Here is a 22,928-nt window from a genome sequence, read left to right as displayed (position 1 = left end):
TGCTGCTCCAGTACTCAGGATTCCCCACATGATGCTCCAGTACTCAGGTTTCCCCATATGCTGCTCCAGTACTCAGGGTTTCCCCACATGCTGCTCCAGTATTCGTGTTTCCCCACATGTTGCTTCAGGACTAGGATTTCCCCACATGCTGCTCCACTACTCGGGTTTCCTCACATGATGCTCTAGTATTCGGGATTCCCCACACGGTGCTCCAGGGCTCGGGATTCCACACATGCTGCTTCAGGACTCGGGATTCCTCACATGCTGCTCTACTACTCAGGTTTCCCAACATGCTGCTCCAGTATTCGTGTTTCCTCACATGCTGATTCAGGAACTGGGATTCCCCCTCGTGCTGCTCCAGTACTCGGGTTTCCCCACATGCTGCTTCAGGACTTGGGATTCCCCATATGCTGTTCCAGTTCTCGGGTTTCCCAACATCCTCCACCAGGACTCAGGATTCCCCACACGCTTATTCCGGACTCAGGATTCCACACTGCTGTTCCAGTACTCGGGCTTCCCTACATGCTGGTCCAGTACTCGGTATTCTCCACATGCTGCTCCAGTACTCGGGACTCCCCACATGTGGCTCCAGTATTCGGGATTCCCCACACGGTGCTTCAGGACTAGGATTTCCCCACATGCTGCTTCAGGACTCGGACTTCCCCACATGCTGCTTCAGGACCAGGATTTCCCCACATGCTGCTCCAATACTCGGAATTCCCCACATGCTGCTTCAGGACTCAGATTTCCTCACATGCTGCTCCAGTACTCGGGTTTCCTCACATGCTGATTCAGGAACTGGGATTTCCCCACATGCTGATCCAATACTCGGAATTCCCCACGTGCAGCTCCAGTACTCGGGACTGCCCACATGCTGCTCCAGTATTCGGGATTCCCCACACGGTGCTCCAGGGCTCGGGATTCCCCACACGGTGCTCCAGGGCTCGGGATTCCCCACATGCTGCTTCAGGACTCGGGTTTCCCCACATGCTGCTCCATTACTCAGGTTTCCCAACATGCTGCTCCAGTACTTGGGTTTCCTCACGTGCTGATTCAGGAACTGGGACTCCCCCACATGCTGCTCCAGTACTCGGGTTTCCCCACATGATGCTCTAGTATTCGGGATTCCCCACAAGGTGCTCCAGTACTCGAAATTTCCCACATGCTGCTCCAGTACTCGGGTTTCCCCACATGCTGCTCCAGGACTCGGGATACCGCACATGACGCTCCAGTACTCGGGTTTCCCCACATGCTGCTCCAGTACTCGAAATTTCCCACATGCTGCTCCAGTACTCGGGTTTCCCCACATGCTGCTCCATTACTCGGGTTTCCCCACATGCTGCTCCAGTACTCGGGAATACCCACATGCTGCACCAGTACTTGGAACTCCCCACATGCTGCTCCAGTTCTCAGGCTTCCCCACATACTGCTTCAGTACTCGGGACTCCGCACATGATGCTCCACTACTCGGGTTTCCCCACATGCTGCTCAAGTACTCGAAATTTCCCACGTGCTGCTTCAGGACTGGGGAATCCCCACATGCTGCTCCAGGACTCGGGTTTCCCCGCATGCTGCTCCAGTACACGGGTCTCCCCACATGCTGCTCCAGGACTCGGGATTCCACACATGATGCTCCAGTACTCGTGTTACCCCACATGCTGCTCCAGTACTCGGCCTATCCACATGCTGCTCCAGTACTCAGGCTTCCCACATCCTGCTCCAGTACTCGGGATTCCGCACATGCTACTCCATTACTCGAAATTCCCCACATGCTGCTCCAGTACTCGGGATTCCTCATATGCTTCTACTGTACTCAGGATTCCGCACATGATGCTCCAGTACTCGGGACTCCCCAAATGCTGCTCCAGTACTTGGGTTTCCCCACATGCTGCTTCATTACTCGGGAATCCCCACATCCTGCTCCAGTACTCGGCCTATCCACATGCTGCTCCAGTACTTAGGCTTCCCCACATCCTGCTCCAGTACTCGGGATTTCACACATGCTGCTCCAATACTCGGAATTCCCCACATGCTGCTTCAGGACTCGGATTTCCTCACATGCTGCTCCACTTCTCAGGTTTCCTTACATGCTGATTCAGGAACTGGGATTCTCCCACATGCTGCTCCAGTACTCAGGATTCCCCACATGCTGCTCCAGTACTCGGGTTTCCCAACATGCTGCTTCAGCACTCAGGTATCCCCACATGCAGCTCCAGTACTCGGGACTCCCCACGTGCCGCTCCAGTACTCGGGATTCCCCACGTGATGTTCCAGGACTCAGGTTTCCCCACATGCTGCTCCAGTACTCGGGACTCCCAACATGCAGCTCCAGTACTCGGGACTCCCCACGTGCCGCTCCAGTACTCGGGATTCCCCACGTGATGTTCCAGGACTCAGGTTTCCCCACATGCTCCTCCAGTACTCAGGTTTCCCCACATGCTGCTTCACGACTAGGATTTCCCCACATGCTGATCCAATACTTGGAATTCCCCACAAGCTGCTTCAGGACTCGGATTTCCTCACATGCTGCTCCAGTATTCGGGACTCCCCACATGCAGCTCCTGTACTCGCAACTGCCCACATGCTGCTCCAGGGCTCGGGATTCCCCACATGCTGCTTCAGCACTCGGGTTTCCCCACATGCTGCTGCACTACTCAGGTTTCCCAACAAGCTGCTCCCAGTACTCGGGTTTCCCCACATGCTGCTCCAGTACTCAGAATTCCCGACATGCTGCTCCAGTACTCAGGATTCCCCACATGATGCTCCAGTACTCAGGTTTCCCCATATGCTGCTCCAGTACTCAGGGTTTCCCCACATGCTGCTCCAGTATTCGTGTTTCCCCACATGTTGCTTCAGGACTAGGATTTCCCCACATGCTGCTCCACTACTCGGGTTTCCTCACATGATGCTCTAGTATTCGGGATTCCCCACACGGTGCTCCAGGGCTCGGGATTCCACACATGCTGCTTCAGGACTCGGGATTCCCCACATGCTGCTCTACTACTCAGGTTTCCCAACATGCTGCTCCAGTATTCGTGTTTCCTCACATGCTGATTCAGGAACTGGGATTCCTCCACGTGCTGCTCCAGTACTCGGGTTTCCCCACATGCTGCTTCAGGACTTGGGATTCCCCATATGCTGTTCCAGTTCTCGGGTTTCCCAACATCCTCCACCAGGACTCAGGATTCCCCACACGCTTATTCCGGACTCAGGATTCCACACTGCTGTTCCAGTACTCAGGCTTCCCCACATGCTGGTCCAGTACTCGGTATTCTCCACATGCTGCTCCAGTACTCGGGACTCCCCACATGTGGCTCCAGTATTCGGGATTCCCCACACGGTGCTTCAGGACTAGGATTTCCCCACATGCTGCTTCAGGACTCGGACTTCCCCACATGCTGCTTCAGGACCAGGATTTCCCCACATGCTGCTCCAATACTCGGAATTCCCCACATGCTGCTTCAGGACTCAGATTTCCTCACATGCTGCTCCAGTACTCGGGTTTCCTCACATGCTGATTCAGGAAGTGGGATTTCCCCACATGCTGCTCCAATACTCGGAATTCCCCACATGCTGCTTCAGGACTCGGATTTCCTCACATGCTGATCCAATACTCGGAATTCCCCACGTGCAGCTCCAGTACTCGGGACTGCCCACATGCTGCTCCAGTATTCGGGATTCCCCACACGGTGCTCCAGGGCTCGGGATTCCCCACACGGTGCTCCAGGGCTCGGGATTCCCCACATGCTGCTTCAGGACTCGGGTTTCCCCACATGCTGCTCCATTACTCAGGTTTCCCAACATGCTGCTCCAATACTTGGGTTTCCTCACGTGCTGATTCAGGAACTGGGACTCCCCCACATGCTGCTCCAGTACTCGGGTTTCCCCACATGATGCTCTAGTATTCGGGATTCCCCACACGGTGCTCCAGGGCTCGGGATTCCACACTTGCTGCTTCAGGACTCGGGATTCCCCACATGCTGCTCTACTACTCAGGTTTATCAACATGCTGCTCCAGTATTCGTGTTTCCCCACATGTTTCTCCAGTACTCGGATTTCCCCACATGCTGCTTCAGGACTAGGATTTCCCCACATGCTGCTCCAATACTTGGAATTCCCCACATGCTGCTTCAGGACTGGGACTTCCCCACATTCTGCTTCAGGACCAGGATTTCCCCACATGCTGCTTCAGGACTAGGATTTCCCCACATGCTGCTCCAATACTTCGAATTCCCCACATGCTGCTCCAGTACTCGGGACTGCCCACATGCTGCTTCAGTACTCGGGATTCGACACATGACGCTCCAGTACTCGGGACTCCCCACATGCTGGTCCACTACTCAGGTTTCCCCACATGCTGCTCCAGTACTCGAAATTCCCCACATGCTGCTTCAGGACTGGGGAATCCCCACATGCTGCTCCAGTACTCGGGTTTCCCCACATGCTGGTCCAGGACTCGGGATTCCCCACATGCTGCTCCCATACTCGGGATTCCCCTCATGCTGCTTCAGGACTGTGGAATCCCCACATGCTGCTCCAGTACTCAGGATTCCCCACATGCTGCTCCAGTACTCGGGATTCCCCACATGCTGCTCCAGTACTCAGGCTTCCCCACATGCTGGTTCAGTCCACTGGATTCCGCACATGCTGCTCCAGTACTCGGGATTCCGCACATGATGCTCCAGTACTCGGGTTTCCCCACATGCTGCTCCATTACTCGAAATTTCCCACATGCTGCTCCAGTACTCGGGTTTCCCCACATGCTGCTCCAGGACTCGGGATACCGCACATGCTGCTCCAGTACTCGGGTTTCCCACATGCTGCTCCAGTACTCAGGATTCCCCATATGCTGCTCCAGTACTCAGGATTCCCCACATGCTGCTCCAGTACTCAGGTTTCCCCATATGCTGCTCCAGTATTCGTGTTTCCCCACATGTTGCTCCAGTACTCGGATTTCCCCACATGCTGCTTCAGGACTAGGATTTCCCCACATGCTGCTCCAATACTCGGAATTCCCCACATGCTGCTTCAGGACTAGGATTTCCTCACATGCTGCTCCAGTACTCGGTACTCCCCACATGCAGCTCCAGTACTCGGGACTGTCTCATGCTACTCCCGTACTCGGGATTCCCCACATGCTGCTTCAGGACTCGGGATTCCCCACATGCTGCTCCACTACTCAGGTTTCCCAACATGCTGCTCCAGTACACGGGTTTCCCCACATGCTGCTCCAGTACTCAAGGTTTCCCCACATGCTGCTCCAGTATTCGTGTTTCCCCACATGTTGCTCCAGTACTCGGATTACCCCACATGCTGCTTCAGGACTAGGATTTCGCAACATGCTGCTCCAATACTCGGAATTCCCCACATGCTGCTTGAGGACTGGGACTTCCCCACATTCTGCTTCAGGACCAGGATTTCCCCACATGCTGCTTCAGGACTTGGATTTCCCCACATGCTGCTCCAATACTCGGAATTCCCCACATGCTGTTCCAGTACTCGGGACTGCCCACATAGTGCTCCAGAGCTCGGGAATCCCCACATGCTGCTTCAGGACTCAGATTTCCCACATGCTGCTTCAGGACTCGGATTTCCTCACATGCTGCTCCAGTACTCGGTACTCCCCATATGCAGCTCCAGTACTTGGGACTGTCACATGCTGCTCCAGTACTCGGGATTCCCCACACGGTGCTCCCGGGCTCGGGATTCCACACATGCTGCTCTACTACTCAGGTTTCCCAACATGCTGCTCCAGTACTCGGGTTTCCCACATGCTGCTCCAGTACTCATAATTCCCCATATGCTGCTCCAGTACTCAGGATTCCCCACATGCTTCTCCAGTACTCAGGTTTCCCCATATGCTGCTCCAGTACTCAAGGTTTCCCCACATGCTGCTCCAGTATTCGTGTTTCCCCACATGTTGCTCCAGTACTCGGATTTCCCCACATGCTGCTTCTGGACTAGGATTTCCCCACATGCTGCTCCAATACTCGGAATTCCCCACATGCTGCTTGAGGACTGGGACTTCCCCACATTCTGCTTCAGGACCAGGATTTCCCCACATGCTGCTTCAGGACTCAGATTTCCCACATGCTGCTTCAGGACTCGGATTTCCTCACATGCTGCTCCAGTACTCGGTACTCCCCATATGCAGCTCCAGTACTTGGGACTGTCACATGCTGCTCCAGTACTCGGGATTCCCCACACTGTGCTCCCGGGCTCGGGATTCCACACATGCTGCTCTACTACTCAGGTTTCCCAACATGCTGCTCCAGTACTCGGGTTTCCCACATGCTGCTCCAGTACTCATAATTCCCCATATGCTGCTCCAGTACTCAGGATTCCCCACATGCTTCTCCAGTACTCAGGTTTCCCCATATGCTGCTCCAGTACTCAAGGTTTCCCCACATGCTGCTCCAATATTCGTGTTTCCCCACATGTTGCTCCAGTACTCGGATTTCCCCACATGCTGCTTCAGGACTAGGATTTCCCCACATGCTGCTCCAATACTCGGAATTCCCCACATGCTGCTTCAGGACTAGGATTTCCTCACATGCTGATCCAATACTCGGAATTCCCCACGTGCAGCTCCAGTACTCGGGACTGCCCACATGCTGCTCCAGTATTCGGGATTCCCCACACGGTGCTCCAGGGCTCGGGATTCCCCACACGGTGCTCCAGGGCTCGGGATTCCCCACATGCTGCTTCAGGACTCGGGTTTCCCCACATGCTGCTCCATTACTCAGGTTTCCCAACATGCTGCTCCAGTACTTGGGTTTCCTCACGTGCTGATTCAGGAACTGGGACTCCCCCACATGCTGCTCCAGTACTCGGGTTTCCCCACATGATGCTCTAGTATTCGGGATTCCCCACACGGTGCTCCAGGGCTCGGGATTCCACACTTGCTGCTTCAGGACTCGGGATTCCCCACATGCTGCTCTACTACTCAGGTTTATCAACATGCTGCTCCAGTATTCGTGTTTCCCCACATGTTTCTCCAGTACTCGGATTTCCCCACATGCTGCTTCAGGACTAGGATTTCCCCACATGCTGCTCCAATACTTGGAATTCCCCACATGCTGCTTCAGGACTGGGACTTCCCCACATTCTGCTTCAGGACCAGGATTTCCCCACATGCTGCTTCAGGACTAGGATTTCCCCACATGCTGCTCCAATACTTCGAATTCCCCACATGCTGCTCCAGTACTCGGGACTGCCCACATGCTGCTTCAGTACTCGGGATTCGACACATGACGCTCCAGTACTCGGGACTCCCCACATGCTGGTCCACTACTCAGGTTTCCCCACATGCTGGTCCAGGACTCGGGATTCCCCACATGCTGCTCCCATACTCGGGATTCCCCTCATGCTGCTTCAGGACTGTGGAATCCCCACATGCTGCTCCAGTACTCAGGATTCCCCACATGCTGCTCCAGTACTCGGGATTCCCCACATGCTGCTCCAGTACTCAGGCTTCCCCACATGCTGGTTCAGTCCACTGGATTCCGCACATGCTGCTCCAGTACTCGGGATTCCGCACATGACGCTCCAGTACTCGGGTTTCCCCACATGCTGCTCCAGTACTCGAAATTTCCCACATGCTGCTCCAGTACTCGGGTTTCCCCACATGCTGCTCCAGGACTCGGGATACCGCACATGCTGCTCCAGTACTCGGGTTTCCCACATGCTGCTCCAGTACTCAGGATTCCCCATATGCTGCTCCAGTACTCAGGATTCCCCACATGCTGCTCCAGTACTCAGGTTTCCCCATATGCTGCTCCAGTATTCGTGTTTCCCCACATGTTGCTCCAGTACTCGGATTTCCCCACATGCTGCTTCAGGACTAGGATTTCCCCACATGCTGCTCCAATACTCGGAATTCCCCACATGCTGCTTCAGGACTAGGATTTCCTCACATGCTGCTCCAGTACTCGGTACTCCCCACATGCAGCTCCAGTACTCGGGACTGTCTCATGCTACTCCCGTACTCGGGATTCCCCACATGCTGCTTCAGGACTCGGGATTCCCACCATGCTGCTCCACTACTCAGGTTTCCCAACATGCTGCTCCAGTACACGGGTTTCCCCACATGCTGCTCCAGTACTCGGGATTCCCCACATGCTGCTCCAGTACTCAGGATTCCCCACATGCTGCTCCAGTACTCAAGGTTTCCCCACATGCTGCTCCAGTATTCGTGTTTCCCCACATGTTGCTCCAGTACTCGGATTACCCCACATGCTGCTTCAGGACTAGGATTTCGCAACATGCTGCTCCAATACTCGGAATTCCCCACATGCTGCTTGAGGACTGGGACTTCCCCACATTCTGCTTCAGGACCAGGATTTCCCCACATGCTGCTTCAGGACTTGGATTTCCCCACATGCTGCTCCAATACTCGGAATTCCCCACATGCTGTTCCAGTACTCGGGACTGCCCACATAGTGCTCCAGAGCTCGGGAATCCCCACATGCTGCTTCAGGACTCAGATTTCCCACATGCTGCTTCAGGACTCGGATTTCCTCACATGCTGCTCCAGTACTCGGTACTCCCCATATGCAGCTCCAGTACTTGGGACTGTCACATGCTGCTCCAGTACTCGGGATTCCCCACACGGTGCTCCCGGGCTCGGGATTCCACACATGCTGCTCTACTACTCAGGTTTCCCAACATGCTGCTCCAGTACTCGGGTTTCCCACATGCTGCTCCAGTACTCATAATTCCCCATATGCTGCTCCAGTACTCAGGATTCCCCACATGCTTCTCCAGTACTCAGGTTTCCCCATATGCTGCTCCAGTACTCAAGGTTTCCCCACATGCTGCTCCAGTATTCGTGTTTCCCCACATGTTGCTCCAGTACTCGGATTTCCCCACATGCTGCTTCTGGACTAGGATTTCCCCACATGCTGCTCCAATACTCGGAATTCCCCACATGCTGCTTGAGGACTGGGACTTCCCCACATTCTGCTTCAGGACCAGGATTTCCCCACATGCTGCTTCAGGACTCAGATTTCCCACATGCTGCTTCAGGACTCGGATTTCCTCACATGCTGCTCCAGTACTCGGTACTCCCCATATGCAGCTCCAGTACTTGGGACTGTCACATGCTGCTCCAGTACTCGGGATTCCCCACACTGTGCTCCCGGGCTCGGGATTCCACACATGCTGCTCTACTACTCAGGTTTCCCAACATGCTGCTCCAGTACTCGGGTTTCCCACATGCTGCTCCAGTACTCATAATTCCCCATATGCTGCTCCAGTACTCAGGATTCCCCACATGCTTCTCCAGTACTCAGGTTTCCCCATATGCTGCTCCAGTACTCAAGGTTTCCCCACATGCTGCTCCAGTATTCGTGTTTCCCCACATGTTGCTCCAGTACTCGGATTTCCCCACATGCTGCTTCAGGACTAGGATTTCCCCACATGCTGCTCCAATACTCGGAATTCCCCACATGCTGCTTCAGGACTAGGATTTCCTCACATGCTGCTCCAGTACTCGGTACTCCCCACATGCAGCTCCAGTACTCGGGACTGTCTCATGCTACTCCAGTACTCGGGATTCCCCACATGCTGCTTCAGGACTCGGGATTCCCCACATGCTGCTCCAGTACTCAGTTTTCCCCACATGCTGCTCCAGTACTCGGGATTCCCCACATGCTGCTCCAGTACTCAGTATTCCCCACATGCTGGTTCAGGACTCGGGTTTCCCCACATGATGCTCCAGTACTCGGGACTCCCCACATGCAGCTCTAGTACTCAGGATTCCCGACATGCTGCTCTAGTAATCGGGTTTCCCCACATGCTGCTCCAGTACTCGGGATGCCCCACATGCTGGTTCAGGACTCAGGTTTCCCCACATGATGCTCCAGTACTCGGGATTCCCCACATGCTGCTCCACTACATGGGACTCCCCACATGCAGCTCCAGTACTCGGGATTGCCCACATGCTGCTCCAGTACTCGGGATTCCCCACATGCTGCTCCAGTACTCAGGATTCCCCACATGCTGCTCCAATACTCGGGTTTCCTCACATGCTGATTCAGGAACTGGGATTCCCCCACATGCTGCTCCATTACTTGGGTTTACCCACATACTGCTCCAGGACTCATGATTCCCCACATGCTGCCCTAATTCTCAGGTTTCCCCACATGCTGTTCCCGTACTCGGGATTCCCCACATGCTGCTCCAGTACTCGGGATTCCCCACATGCTGCTCCAGTACTCGGGATTCCCCACATGCTGCTCCAGTACTCAGGCTTCCCCACATGCTGCTCCAGTACTCAGGATTCCCCACATGCTGCTCCAATACTCGGGTTTCCTCACATGCTGATTCAGGAACTGGGATTCCCCCACATGCTGCTCCATTACTTGGGTTTACCCACATACTGCTCCAGGACTCATGATTCCCCACATGCTGCCCTAATTCTCAGGTTTCCCCACATGCTGTTCCCGTACTCGGGATTCCCCACATGCTGCCCTAATTCTCAGGTTTCCCCACATGCTGTTCCCGTACTCGGGATTCCCCACATGCTGCTCCAATACTCGGCATTCCCCACATGCTGCTCCAGTACTCGGGATTCCCCACATGCTGCTCCAGTACTCGGGATTCCCCACATGCTGCTCCAGTACTCGGGTTTCCCCACATGCTGCTTCAGGACTGGGGATTCCCCACATGCAGCTCCAATACTCGGGTTTCCCCACATGCTGCTCCATTACTCGGGTTTCCCCACATGCTGCTCCAGTGCTCGGGAATACCCACATGCTGCAGCAGTACTTGGAACTCCCCACATGCTGCTCCAGTTCTCAGGCTTCCCCACATACTGCTTCAGTACTCAGGACTCCGCACATGATGCTCCACTACTCAGTTTTCCACACATGCTGCTCAAGTACTCGAAATTTCCCACGTGCTGCTTCAGGACTGGGGAATCCCCACATGCTGCTCCAGGACTCGGCTTTCCCCGCATGCTGCTCCAGTACACGGGTCTCCCCACATGCTGCTCCAGGACTCAGGATTCCACACATGATGCTCCAGTACTCGTGTTACCCCACATGCTGCTCCAGTACTCGGCCTATCCACATGCTGCTCCAGTACTCAGGCTTCCCCACATCCTGCTCCAGTACTCGAGATTCCGCACATGCTACTCCATTACTCGGGATTCCACGCATTTTTGCTCCAGTACTCGGCCAATCCACATGCTGCTCCAGTACTCAGGATTCCCACATCCTGCTCCAGTACTCGGGATTCTGCACATGCTACTCCAGTACTCGAAATTCCCCACATGCTGCTCCAGTACTCGGGATTCCTCATATGCTTCTCCATTACTCGGGATTCCGCACATGATGCTCCAGTACTCGGGACTCCCCAAATGCTGCTCCAGTACTTGGGTTTCCCCACATGCTGCTTCAGTACTCGGGAATCCCCACATCCTGCTCCAGTACTCGGCCTATCCACATGCTGCTCCAGTACTCAGGCTTCCCCACATCCTGCTTTAGTACTCGGGATTTCACACATGCTGCTCCAGTACTCAGGATTTCACGCATGTTGCTCCAGTACTCGCGTTTCCCCAAATGCTGTTCCAGTACTTGGGTTTCCCCACATGCTGCTTCATTACTCGGGATTCCCCACATGCTGCTCCAGTACTCGGGATTCCCCACATGCTACTCCAGTACTCAGGTTTATCCACCTGCTGCTCCAGTGCTCGGGATTACGCACATGATGCTCCAGTACTCGGGACTCCCCACACGCTGCTCCAGTACTCACATTTCCCCACATGCTGCTCCAGGACTCGGGTTTCCCCACATGCTGCTCCAGTACTTGTTTTTCCTCACATGCTGGTCCAGGACTATGGTTTCCTCATATGGTGCTCCAGTACTCATGTTTCCCCACATGCTGCTCCAGGACTCGGGTTTCCCCACATGCTGGTCCAGGACTATGGTTTCCACACAACCTGCTCCCAGACTATGGATTCCCCACATGCTGCTCCAGTACTCAGATTTCCCCACATGCTGCTCCAGGTCTTGGATTTCCCCAAATGCTGCTTCAGGCCTCAGTATTCCCCACATGCTGCTCCAGGACTCAGATGTGCTCACATGCTGCTCCAGGACTATGGTTTCCACACAAGCTGCTCCCAGACTCGGGATTCCCCACATGCTGCTCCAGTACTCGGATTTCCCCATATGCTGCTCCAGTACTCGGATTTCCCCACATGCTGCTCCAGTACTCAGGTTTCCCCACATGCTGCTTCAGGCCTCGGTATTCCCCACATGCTGCTCCAGGACTATGGTTTCCACACAAGGTGCTCCCGGACTCAGGATTCCCCACATGCTGCTCCAGGTCTCGGGATTCCCCACATGCTGTTCCAGTACTCGGGATTCCCCACCTGCTGCTCCAGGACTCGGGTATCCCTACATGCTGCTTCAGGACTAGGATTTCCCCACATGCTGCTCCATGACTTGGGATTCCCCAAATGCTTGTCCAGGTCTTGGGGTTCCCCAAATGCTGCTCCAGGACTCGGGTTTCCCCAAATGCTGCTCCAGGACTCTTGTATCCCCATACCCTGCTTCAGGACTCAGGTTTCCCCACACGCTGTTCCAGGACTCGGGACTCCCCAAATGCTGCTCCAGTACTCGGGATTCCCCACATGCTGCTCCAGGACTCAGGTTTCCCCACATGCTGCTCCAGGACTTGGCTTTTGGGTTTCCCTTTCACACCACTCCCGATCTGGTAGCTTCTTTAACTCTTCCTGGGTCACCTGGCTCACATACCAATCTTGCCACCCTGCCCAAAATTTGGAATTGCAAGTAGCCATTTTTTAAGTTTGGGTTTGGGGCACTGGGATTTCTAATATCCCTGTGCAACTAACCTGGAATTGAAAACCATGCCCTTCATGTTTTAAAGTAGAACGGACAACATATGACAATTCAATACATAGTTTTGCCATTGAAGGAATAAATCAAACAGCTTTTCTCAAACCTTTCCATTTCCCTCCCACTCAAATTGAAAAACACTGCAACTCTTTTTCTTTTGTCATATACGATGCACACACACACACAATATATATATACACACACACACCTATACGAACCTTCTTTTAGGTTTTGGATTTTAAACTGATGGCATATGCATTTGGTCTATCTTTCTGTGAAGGGGTTTAATAATTAACTAGTCAGTCTTTACAGAACCATGAATATAAACAAGTAGATGTCAGACAACAGAAAATTGGAGGCCTCCTGAAAGGTTAATGGAAGCTTGTTTCTGTTGTAGAACTCTATGCCAGAGGAAGAAAGGGACATTAAATGATTAGTTTAGCAGAAGCCAGGTTGGGCCAGTTCCTTTAATTTAATTAAAACCCTCTGAATTTAGTTCAAAGGAGACTTGACTGAAGTCATATGTACATATAGTTCTTTGCAGAGAGATTTAGTTACCTGAAGTAAAGATTTCAATTTTTGAAACCTTCCTGCCCAGGAGTGTTCATTAGAAACCTGCATTGATTATTCAAGGTTGAGAAAGTCTATGATCTCAGTGGTGCAGCATTCACAGAAAAGACTTTAAAGCTCATAGGACATGAAATAAAATGAAAATGCAGGTCGGTCAAATCCACAAGCTGGGCAAAGAGCAAGCATTTCTCTGTTTCTAAGTAACTGTAAAGTGTTGGTCTTGGGGAGGATGTGGGATTTAGTTTTCCTGTTGCTTTGAAATCTTTATTACAAATAAAAGCTTGGCTCCACTGAACCTCTGAAGAGTAACTCACCCAGACTCACTCCCATAACCTATTACTTTATATTTACCCCTGACTAATGCACCTAACCCACACATCCCTGAACACTATGGGCAATTTAGCATGGCCAGTTAACCTAACCTGCACATCTTTGGGTGATGCTTTGTTTATTTCTCTTGTGCAATAAACATGTTTTATTGTAAAAACAAAATTTGCAGCTTTGTGTGTTTGCATTTCATTAAACACATGTAATGTTAAAGAAAGATCTATCAAGCTAGATTTTGTTCTGCGATCTGACCTGTCAAGTAGTAACATCAACTGAGGCCATAACACTTCCACGCTTTACATTTTGGTAAAGGTAAAGCTTTATTACAGAACATTTCACATTGGCATTAGTAATCTCATTAAAAGTCATCTGAGATATTGCCATTACAAATGTACATTCAATGCTATGAAGACTCTCAAATTTCACTTTTGAATACCTAAATATTCCAATAACCATCTTTCTTAAAGACCTAAATCATGTAAATCAGAATTTCAGAAGTAAAATAGCACAGATGTTGGAAATTTGAAGTAAAAATGTAAATCTTGAAACAGTCAACAAATCTGATATCATCCCTGGAGATAGTGTTTCAGATCTGTGACCTTTACAGAGCTTAATGGTTGTGTTATTTTCAGTCTAGGTGATAGGGATCCTTCCCATTGTCTGAAGAGGTGACAAGTGCTGCATGTTGTCTACCTTCCGGAGAGCCCACCACGGTAAATGTCAATCAGCCACTTAACTGGGTAGCAGTGGATCTTCCTTCTGACCAATGTCCCTGACGGCAGCGATATTATCTTCGCAAGCTTCAGTCCAAGCAGAGATCGGCAGTTGTTCAGCAGCACCATAGAGACCATTGCTGATATTGCATCCATCTGACCTCTACAATCATCAGTAGACCTGTGTCACAGCATTATGTTGGCAGTAAGGGCTGCCACAGGAATTGAGTTGTGGGGGAAAGTGCATCAGAAGCAAGTGCATGAGTAGCTCTCAGTATGCTCCTACCTTCCTGATACTGGGTTTTTTGATCAGGCATTGAGAACGAGATATCCCAAAGGTGTTTTCAAGCAAGTGGCCAAGGTTTGTTATTAGAGCTACCACACATACCCACCACTTGATGTGTACTAGTGGTGACAGGATATTAAGTATTCTTAAACTGGTGGAGGGTGAGAAGGCTGGCCAAAAGCCTTAATCATGATCCACCATTCTTCTCTCTTGATTTAATCTATAACCACACTGAAATGCATCAAAGAGGAAGACATTGAATTCCACTGTTTCTCTCTCCTTTTCTGCTAAGCATTCCCTGTTTATTCATTTTTTTATAAAATGCATAGTAGATATGGAAAAATTATTCTACCTTTTTGTTACATGATACACAAAACCAGCAGTCCAACTAACTAATCTGGCACAGCATTCACTTATTAGATTACTTACAGTGTGGAAACAGGCCCTTCGGCCCAACAAGTCCACACCGCCCCGCCAAAGCGTAACCCACCCATACCCCTACATCTATATCTACCCCTTACCTAACACTACGGGCAATTTAGCATGGCCAATTCACCTGACCTGCACATCTTTGGAGTGTGGGAGGAAACCCACGCAGACACGGGGAGAACGTGCAAACTCCACAGTCAGTCACCTGAGGCCAAATATTATCTCTGTTAACTTGTCAGATAATTTGTGAGATAACTGAGTGCCCAACATAGTTAGAAGCTACTGAGGTGCTGTGAGGCAGCAGTGCTAACCACTGTGCCACCGTGCCACCCATATTGCAATTGCTCAGAACACTGACATGAACCTCTGTAGTTTGTTGAATATTTGAATCTCTAAAAACAATGGGGATGCAATAATAACAACTCTTACTCACAAAGTAAGAGCAAAATCAATTGGAGTTGCTGAATGTCTACGAGATCTTATAAACACATGGGAAGATGATATGGTAGTTCCTTTCCTTAAAAGAAGTTGATAAATCATGAAGACTAAGTTTCATAATTTCTGAGTAGACACTTACTTCACTAGCCTCTGAATACGTTGCAGAATAAGTGTATTGCTTTTCATTTTCTTTTCAGACTACCAAATTATTGAGTTTCTCTGGCAACACTTGCTCAACATTTTCAATATGTCACTTCAGTATATCTTTTCTTCCTCTTGCTTTAAACCAGTTTCAATTCTATATTTTTTTCTCATTCATTGCAGCTTTCATCACCATTTCAATGATTTGGCAAAAAAAAATTAGAAATAATTTTTTGCTTCTGAACGGAAGGTATCACGATTAGAATTCTCTTGGTGGATTGCTGGCTATTTCTGCTAAATATTATCTCTGTTAACTTGTCAGATAATTTGTGAGATAACTGAGTGCCCAACATTCTTAGAAGCTACTGAGGCAGCAGGAAATGATGAAAGAAATTTTCCCTCAAGGGACTATGGAAAGATTTAAAGTGATGTTGCCATTTAAAGATAAAAGGACATAAATGAAGCAACTAGTGATGGCAAACAAATAGCAGGAGCCTACTGCTATCCAGGTGGCACATGGAGGTGGTGAGTAACTCCTCTATTTACAGCACTACCACAGTGTCATTTGTTACAGCTGCGTCATATGCCAGTGGTTGGGAAGAAACGGAGGGGTTTCTCATGCTGCCATCAGTAAAGTTGGCAGCAAATGCACACCCTCCAATGTTGGCTAAGCGCTCATTAAGGAGAAAGTGAGGACTGCAGATGCTGGAGATCAGAGCTGAAAATGTGTTGCTGGAAAAGCGCAGCAGGTCAGGCAGCATCCAAGGTGCAGGAGAATCAACGTTTCAGGCATTCCTGAAGAAGGGCTTATGCCCGAAACGCCGATTCGGCAGCTTGGATGCTGCCTGACCTGCTGCGCATTTCCAGCAACACATTTTCAGCTAAGTGCTCATTAATACAATATTAGAATGATTACAGCATTAATGTGATGGTGACATAGTGTGATATAACCCACAATCTAGTAAACCAAGTCTGTTGCCCAAGGAACAGGGATCAAAGTCCAGTTGATAGAGTTTGCATGCAATTACTCATTAAACATTTGTATTTGGAGGTTATTCTTAATAATGGTTTTGCAAATCTCTGATTGACCATTGTTAAACCATTCTAAATCACCAACATGTTTTAGAGGAGGAGGTCTGCTATCTGCTATTTGATTTCAAATAGTCAACATGGTTTCGTCAAGGGCAGGTCATATCTCACAAACCTCACTGAGGTTTTTGAGAAGGTGACCAGGCACGTAGATGAGGGTAGGACAGTTGACGTGGTATACATGGACTTTAATAAAGCCTTTGATAAGGTCCCACATGGTAGGCTATTGGAGAAAATGCAGAGGCATGGGATTGAGGGTGATTTAACAGTTTGAATTAGAAACTGGCTTTCTGAAAGAAGGCAGCGAGTGTTGGTTGATGGAAATTATTCAGCCTGGGGTCCAGTTATTAGTGGTGTGCCACAAGGATCTACTTTGGGACCACTGCTGTTTGTCATTTTCATAAATGACTTAGATGCAGGCATAGGTGGATGGATTAGTAAATTTACAGATGACACTAAAGTCAGTGGAGTAGTGGACAGTGTGCAAGAATGTTACAGGTTGCAGGGGGACTGGATAAACTGCAGAATTGGGCTGAGAGGTGGCAAATGGAGTTCAAAGCAGATAAATGTGAGGTGATGTGCTTTGGGAAGATTAACAGGAAGGCAGAGTACTAGGTCAATGGAGAGATTCTTGGTAGAGTGGATGAGCAGAGGGATCTTGGACTCCGTGTACATATATCCCTGAAAGTTGCCACCCACCTTGATAGTGCTGTTAAGAAGGCATATGGTGTGTTAGGTTTCATTCATAGAGAGATTGAGTTCCGGAGCCACAATATCATGCTGCAACTATACAAAACGCTAGTGTGGCCACACTTGAAACATTGTGTACAGTTCTGGTCGCCATATTATGGGAAGGATGTGGAAGCATTGGAAAAGGTACAGAGGAGATTTACCAGGATATTGCCTGGTCTTGGAGGAGAGGTCTTATGAGGAAAGGCTGAGAGACTTGGGTATGTTCTCATTGGAAAGAAGAAGGCTAAGAGGGGATTTGATAGAGACATACAAGATGATCAGAGGATTAGGTAGGATAGATAATGAAAGTCTTTTTCCAAGGATGATGGCATTAGCTTGTATGAGGGGGCATAACTACAAATTGAAGGGTGATAGACTTAAGACAGATGTCAGAGGCAGTTTCTTTACTCAGAGAGTGGTAAGGGTGTGGAATGCCCTGCCTGCCAATATAGTTAACTCAGCCACATTAGGGAGATTTAAACAATCCTTGGATAAGCACATGGATGATGATGGGATAGTATAGGGGGATGAGCTGAGAATAGTTCATAGGTCAGCGCAATATCGAGGGCTTAAGGCCTGTTCTGTGCTGTATTGTTCTATGTTCTATTTTCGATCTTTACTTAATCTGGTTTACACGAGACTCCAGACCCAGAACACTGGTTGGCTCTGAACCATCTACCAAAGTGACCAAGCAACCACTCAGTTTTACTAAACCACTATGGCAAGTCTTAACTGTACAACGTTAGTATTTCCCTCAGATAGACTGACTACAAAATTTTGATGAAGTGACCCATCAACAAAGACTGCATCCTCAAATGACTGGACCTGTGCCTCACAACACACTTCACATTCAACAACCAAATATATGAACAAATCAACGGCACACCCATGGGCTCACGCATCTCTGGACTCATAGCAGAAACAGTAATGCAAAGATTAGAACAAACAGTCTTACCGCAAATTCAACCCAAACTCTGGGTCAGATATGTAGATGATACCTTTGTAATCATTAAAAACACAGAAATAGAGAACACACACCGGATCATCAACACCACACTCACCGGAATCCGATTCACTAGAGATGAAGAAAAGGATAACCAACTCCCATTCCTAGACGTGATGATACAGAAAAAACCGAATGGAGAATTCACCACAAAGGTTTACAGGAAAGCCACACACACAGACCAAGTCCTAAACTATGAAAGCAACCACCCCAACACACACAAAAGAAGTTGCATCAAGACACTGTTCAAAAGGGCCACAACACACTGCAGTACACCAGAACTGCAAAAAGAGGAAGAACACAATGTATTCGCCAAAAACGGATACCCGCGCAATTTCATCAACAGATGCCTAAGGGAAAGACAACAGAATGAGGACATGCCTCAACCCAAAGGACTAGCCACACTACCATTCATCAAAAACATTGCTGAACTGACAGTCAGACTACTGCGACCACTAGGACTCATAACAGCACACAAACCAACAGCCACTCTCAGACAACTACTCACCAGGATGAAGGACCCAATACCCAGTATGAGCAAAACCAATGTAGTGTACAAAATACCATGCAAGGACTGCACAAAACACTACATCGGACAAACAGGAAGACAGCTAACGATCCGCACCCATGAACACCAACTAGCCACAAAATGACATGACTAGCTATCCTTAGTAGCCACACACTCAGATGACAAGCAACATGAGTTCGTCTGGGACAACACTACTATTATAGTACAAGCCAAACAGAGAACAGCCAGGGAATTCCTAGAGGCATGGCACTCATCCACAGATTCAATCAATAAGCACATCGACCTGGACCCAATATACCGACCACTGCAGCGGACAGCTGGAACTGACAACCGGAAGCAGCAGATACAAATCACTATAAAGGCCGGAGGAAACATCACAGAAGCGCTTCATAGGAGGCTCCCAAGCACTGAGGATGTCACCTAGATAGGGGACGAAACGTCTGCAACACAAATTCCCAGCTCGGCGAACAGAACCACAACAATGAGCACCCAAGCTACAAATCTTCTCCCAAACTTTGGACCCATTACCATTTCTCAAGGATAATTAGGAATTGCAAACGGATACAAGCCTGGCCAGCTACATCTATGTCCAATGGAAGAATAAAATAAATCACAAAAGGAGGCATTTTATCCTCTGCTAGAACAACTGAACTGTTCAGTAGCAACTAGCCTGTAGCCCTTTCAACCTTATAGAAGTTTACAAAATCATTTTAAAATCATGAGGGGCATGGATAGGGTCATTAGACAAAGTATTTTCCCTGAGGTGAGGGAATCCCGAACTAGAGGGCATATGTTTAGGGTGAGAGGAGAAAGATTTTAAGAGGGACCAAACATTTTCACTCAGAAGATGGTGTGTGTATGGAATGAGCTGCCAGAGGAAGTGGTGGAGGCTGATACAATGACAACATTTAAAAGGCAGCTGAATGGGTGTATGAATAGAAAGGATTTAGAGGGATATGTGCCAAATGCTGACAGATAGGTTCAGGTTAATTTAGGATATCTAGTCAGCATGGACAAGTTGGACTGAGAGGTCTGTTTCTGTGCTGTACATCTCTACGACTCTGTCCTAAAGTGCTTATCCAATTCTTCTTTGAAAGTTATAACTTAATGTTCCTTCACCACAATCTCAGGCATTACATTCAGAATTATCATGAATCTTCATTTTTCCTCATTGTTTGATTGGTTTGTTGCCCAATATTTTCTTTTAATTTACAAATTGCAGATCTCTCATGATTTTTTATACTTCTATTAAACTCCCTCTCAAACTCCTATTCTTTATAAAGAACAATCTTAGCTTTTCCAATTTATTCATTGAATCAGAGAATCATAGAATCCCTACAGTGTGGAAGCAGACCATTTGGCCCATCGAGTCCACACCAACCCTCTGAAGAGCATCCCACCCAGACCCCCATTCCCAATCCCCTGCATTTCCCATGGTTAATCCACCAAGCCTGCACATTTCTGGATGCTATCGACACTATGAACAATTTAGCATGGTCAATTAACTAACCCGCACATCTTTGGACAGTGGGAGGAAACTGGGGCACCTAGAAAGAATCCATGCAGGGTGGATGTTCAAACTCCACACACATAGCTATCTGAGTGTGGAATCAAACCGGGGTCCCTGGCACTGTGAGGCAGCAGTGCTAACCACCCAGCCACTATACCGCCCTACATGTAACTGAGCTTGTTATCCCTGGAACAGTTCTTGTCTATCTTTTAAACATACTCTATCAAGCTTTTACATCCTTCTAGAAGATTAATTTTATCAAGGCTTTTCCCAGCTCTGTAGATTTTGTTATCTCTGGTGCATCTATGGTACCGATTCAACCAAGTTTGCAACTTGCCCTGCTGCTACCAAAAACTTATGTGCATACACCACCAGATCTCCCCTGTTCCCGTAACATTATTAGACATGCACCTTTCGCAAGGCGGCAGGCACAAATTACAAATGTTCGAACGTTGTCATTGTGAAGTTGTCCTCATACAGGAGTGAAATTTTAAAGACCTGACATATGTACATTTCCTGTACTTACAAATGACTCCTTTGTATGGTCCACCTGCATTGTGTTCCAATTTGCTACAAACGCATTTGGAGGGCCTGGTTCATGTATTGCCTCTCCTTGTTCTTTATCCCAAAATATCTCTCTGCTCTAATTTCATCTGACATGTGATGTCTCCAACAGCGATTTTTCCAAATCTCCTGGAATTCTATGACTATCCTCCTCACAGTTAATATACTATACTGGTTTGTTTAAACTGTAAATTTGAAATTGAGTCCTTTATACTCAGTCCAGGTTATTACTGTACAATAGAAAAGTAATGGTGTTACCATTAACCCCTATCATGACTGTGTAATTAAAATGTAATATACTTTATAAAGAAGGCTAATTTGACATTTTGAAACAAACACAACATCTAAAAATCTGGCTCTTAGAAGGTACATAACTGATTTTGTTAAATCACTGTGAGTCAAAAAGGTAGCTGGTCTGCTCGCTCAGGGAGACTTTTAATTTGATTAACATTTGAGCAAGATTTTGATAATGACAAGCCAATTGGGACAGAAAGGGACAGAATATGCAAATATAGAAAAATAGAAGTAACTAGGGTCAAAAAAACAGAATTAATTAATGGCACTTTACTTGAAACCATGTAGTATTTGGAACAAAGAAAATGAATTAACAACACAAATATAAGTTAATGGGAATGCTCATATAGCCATTATTGAGACACCGTTACAAGGACATCAAAGTGGGGAACTAACTATTCAGGGATGTATGACTTCTCCAGAGGGCAAACAGGAGGGAGAGGGTGGAGGTAACATTGTGGCATGGAATGGAGTAAGCACGATAGCCAGAAATGATTTTAGAGCAGAAGAACTATTATCCATTTGGGTGAAGGTAATAAATCAAAAAGAGAAAAAGGACACTGTTGGAAGTAGATTATAGCCCATAACAGTAACTATATGGTGGAACACAAAATAAATCAGGAGAGGATGAGAGCATGCAACAAAGGTTGCACCTTAATAATGGATGACTTTCATCTATTTATAGACTGAGGTAGTCTGATAAGCAGAGGTAGCCACAGGAAGATAAAATGTGCAATGAACAGGTTTAATAAATGATATCAGAATAAAAGATCCACGAGGAATCAGTGACCATTACATGGTAGAATGGTGCATTCAGTTTGAGTGAGAGGAACTTAGGTTGGAAACAACTGTGCTAAATTTAAATAAGAGGAATGACAAAGGAATGTGGGCAGAGCTTGTTGATGTGGAATAGGAAATGAGTTTAGCAGCAAAGAGATTTGAAAAATAATGGCAGGTGTTTAAGATAATAGTTCATTGCTCAAAAAAAGATATATTCCTGTGATAAAGATGGATAGAAATAAAGGACAGCATGCAGTTGAAAAATAACATAATGAGGCAAAGATTAGTGATAGGCCAGATGATTCATAAAATTGGTAAAAAGCAACAAATGACAATCAAAAACATATCAAGATGGAGTAAATAAACTTTGAGTGTAAACTTGCAAATAATATCAAAACAACTGCAAGGGCTTCCTAAAACACATAAAATGGAAGTCAGAAGCTAACATGAATATAGGCCCCTTGGAGAATGACTCTGGGAAATAATAATGTGGTATCAGGAAATTGAAAAGGAGTTGAATAAAAACTTTGTATTAGTCTTCACAGTAGAAAATACGAGTAGCATTCCAAAACCACTCAATAATCAAGGGATAAAAAAGAAAGGAAATAAATACAATAATTTTCACTGGAGACAAAGTGCTGGGGAGACTAATGGAGCTAT

Source organism: Chiloscyllium punctatum, chromosome 9 (assembly GCF_047496795.1).
Source record: "Chiloscyllium punctatum isolate Juve2018m chromosome 9, sChiPun1.3, whole genome shotgun sequence".
NCBI classification, from domain to species: Eukaryota; Metazoa; Chordata; class Chondrichthyes; order Orectolobiformes; family Hemiscylliidae; genus Chiloscyllium; species Chiloscyllium punctatum.
The sequence above is the reverse complement of the archived record's forward strand: the minus strand, read 5'-3'. Positions refer to the sequence as shown.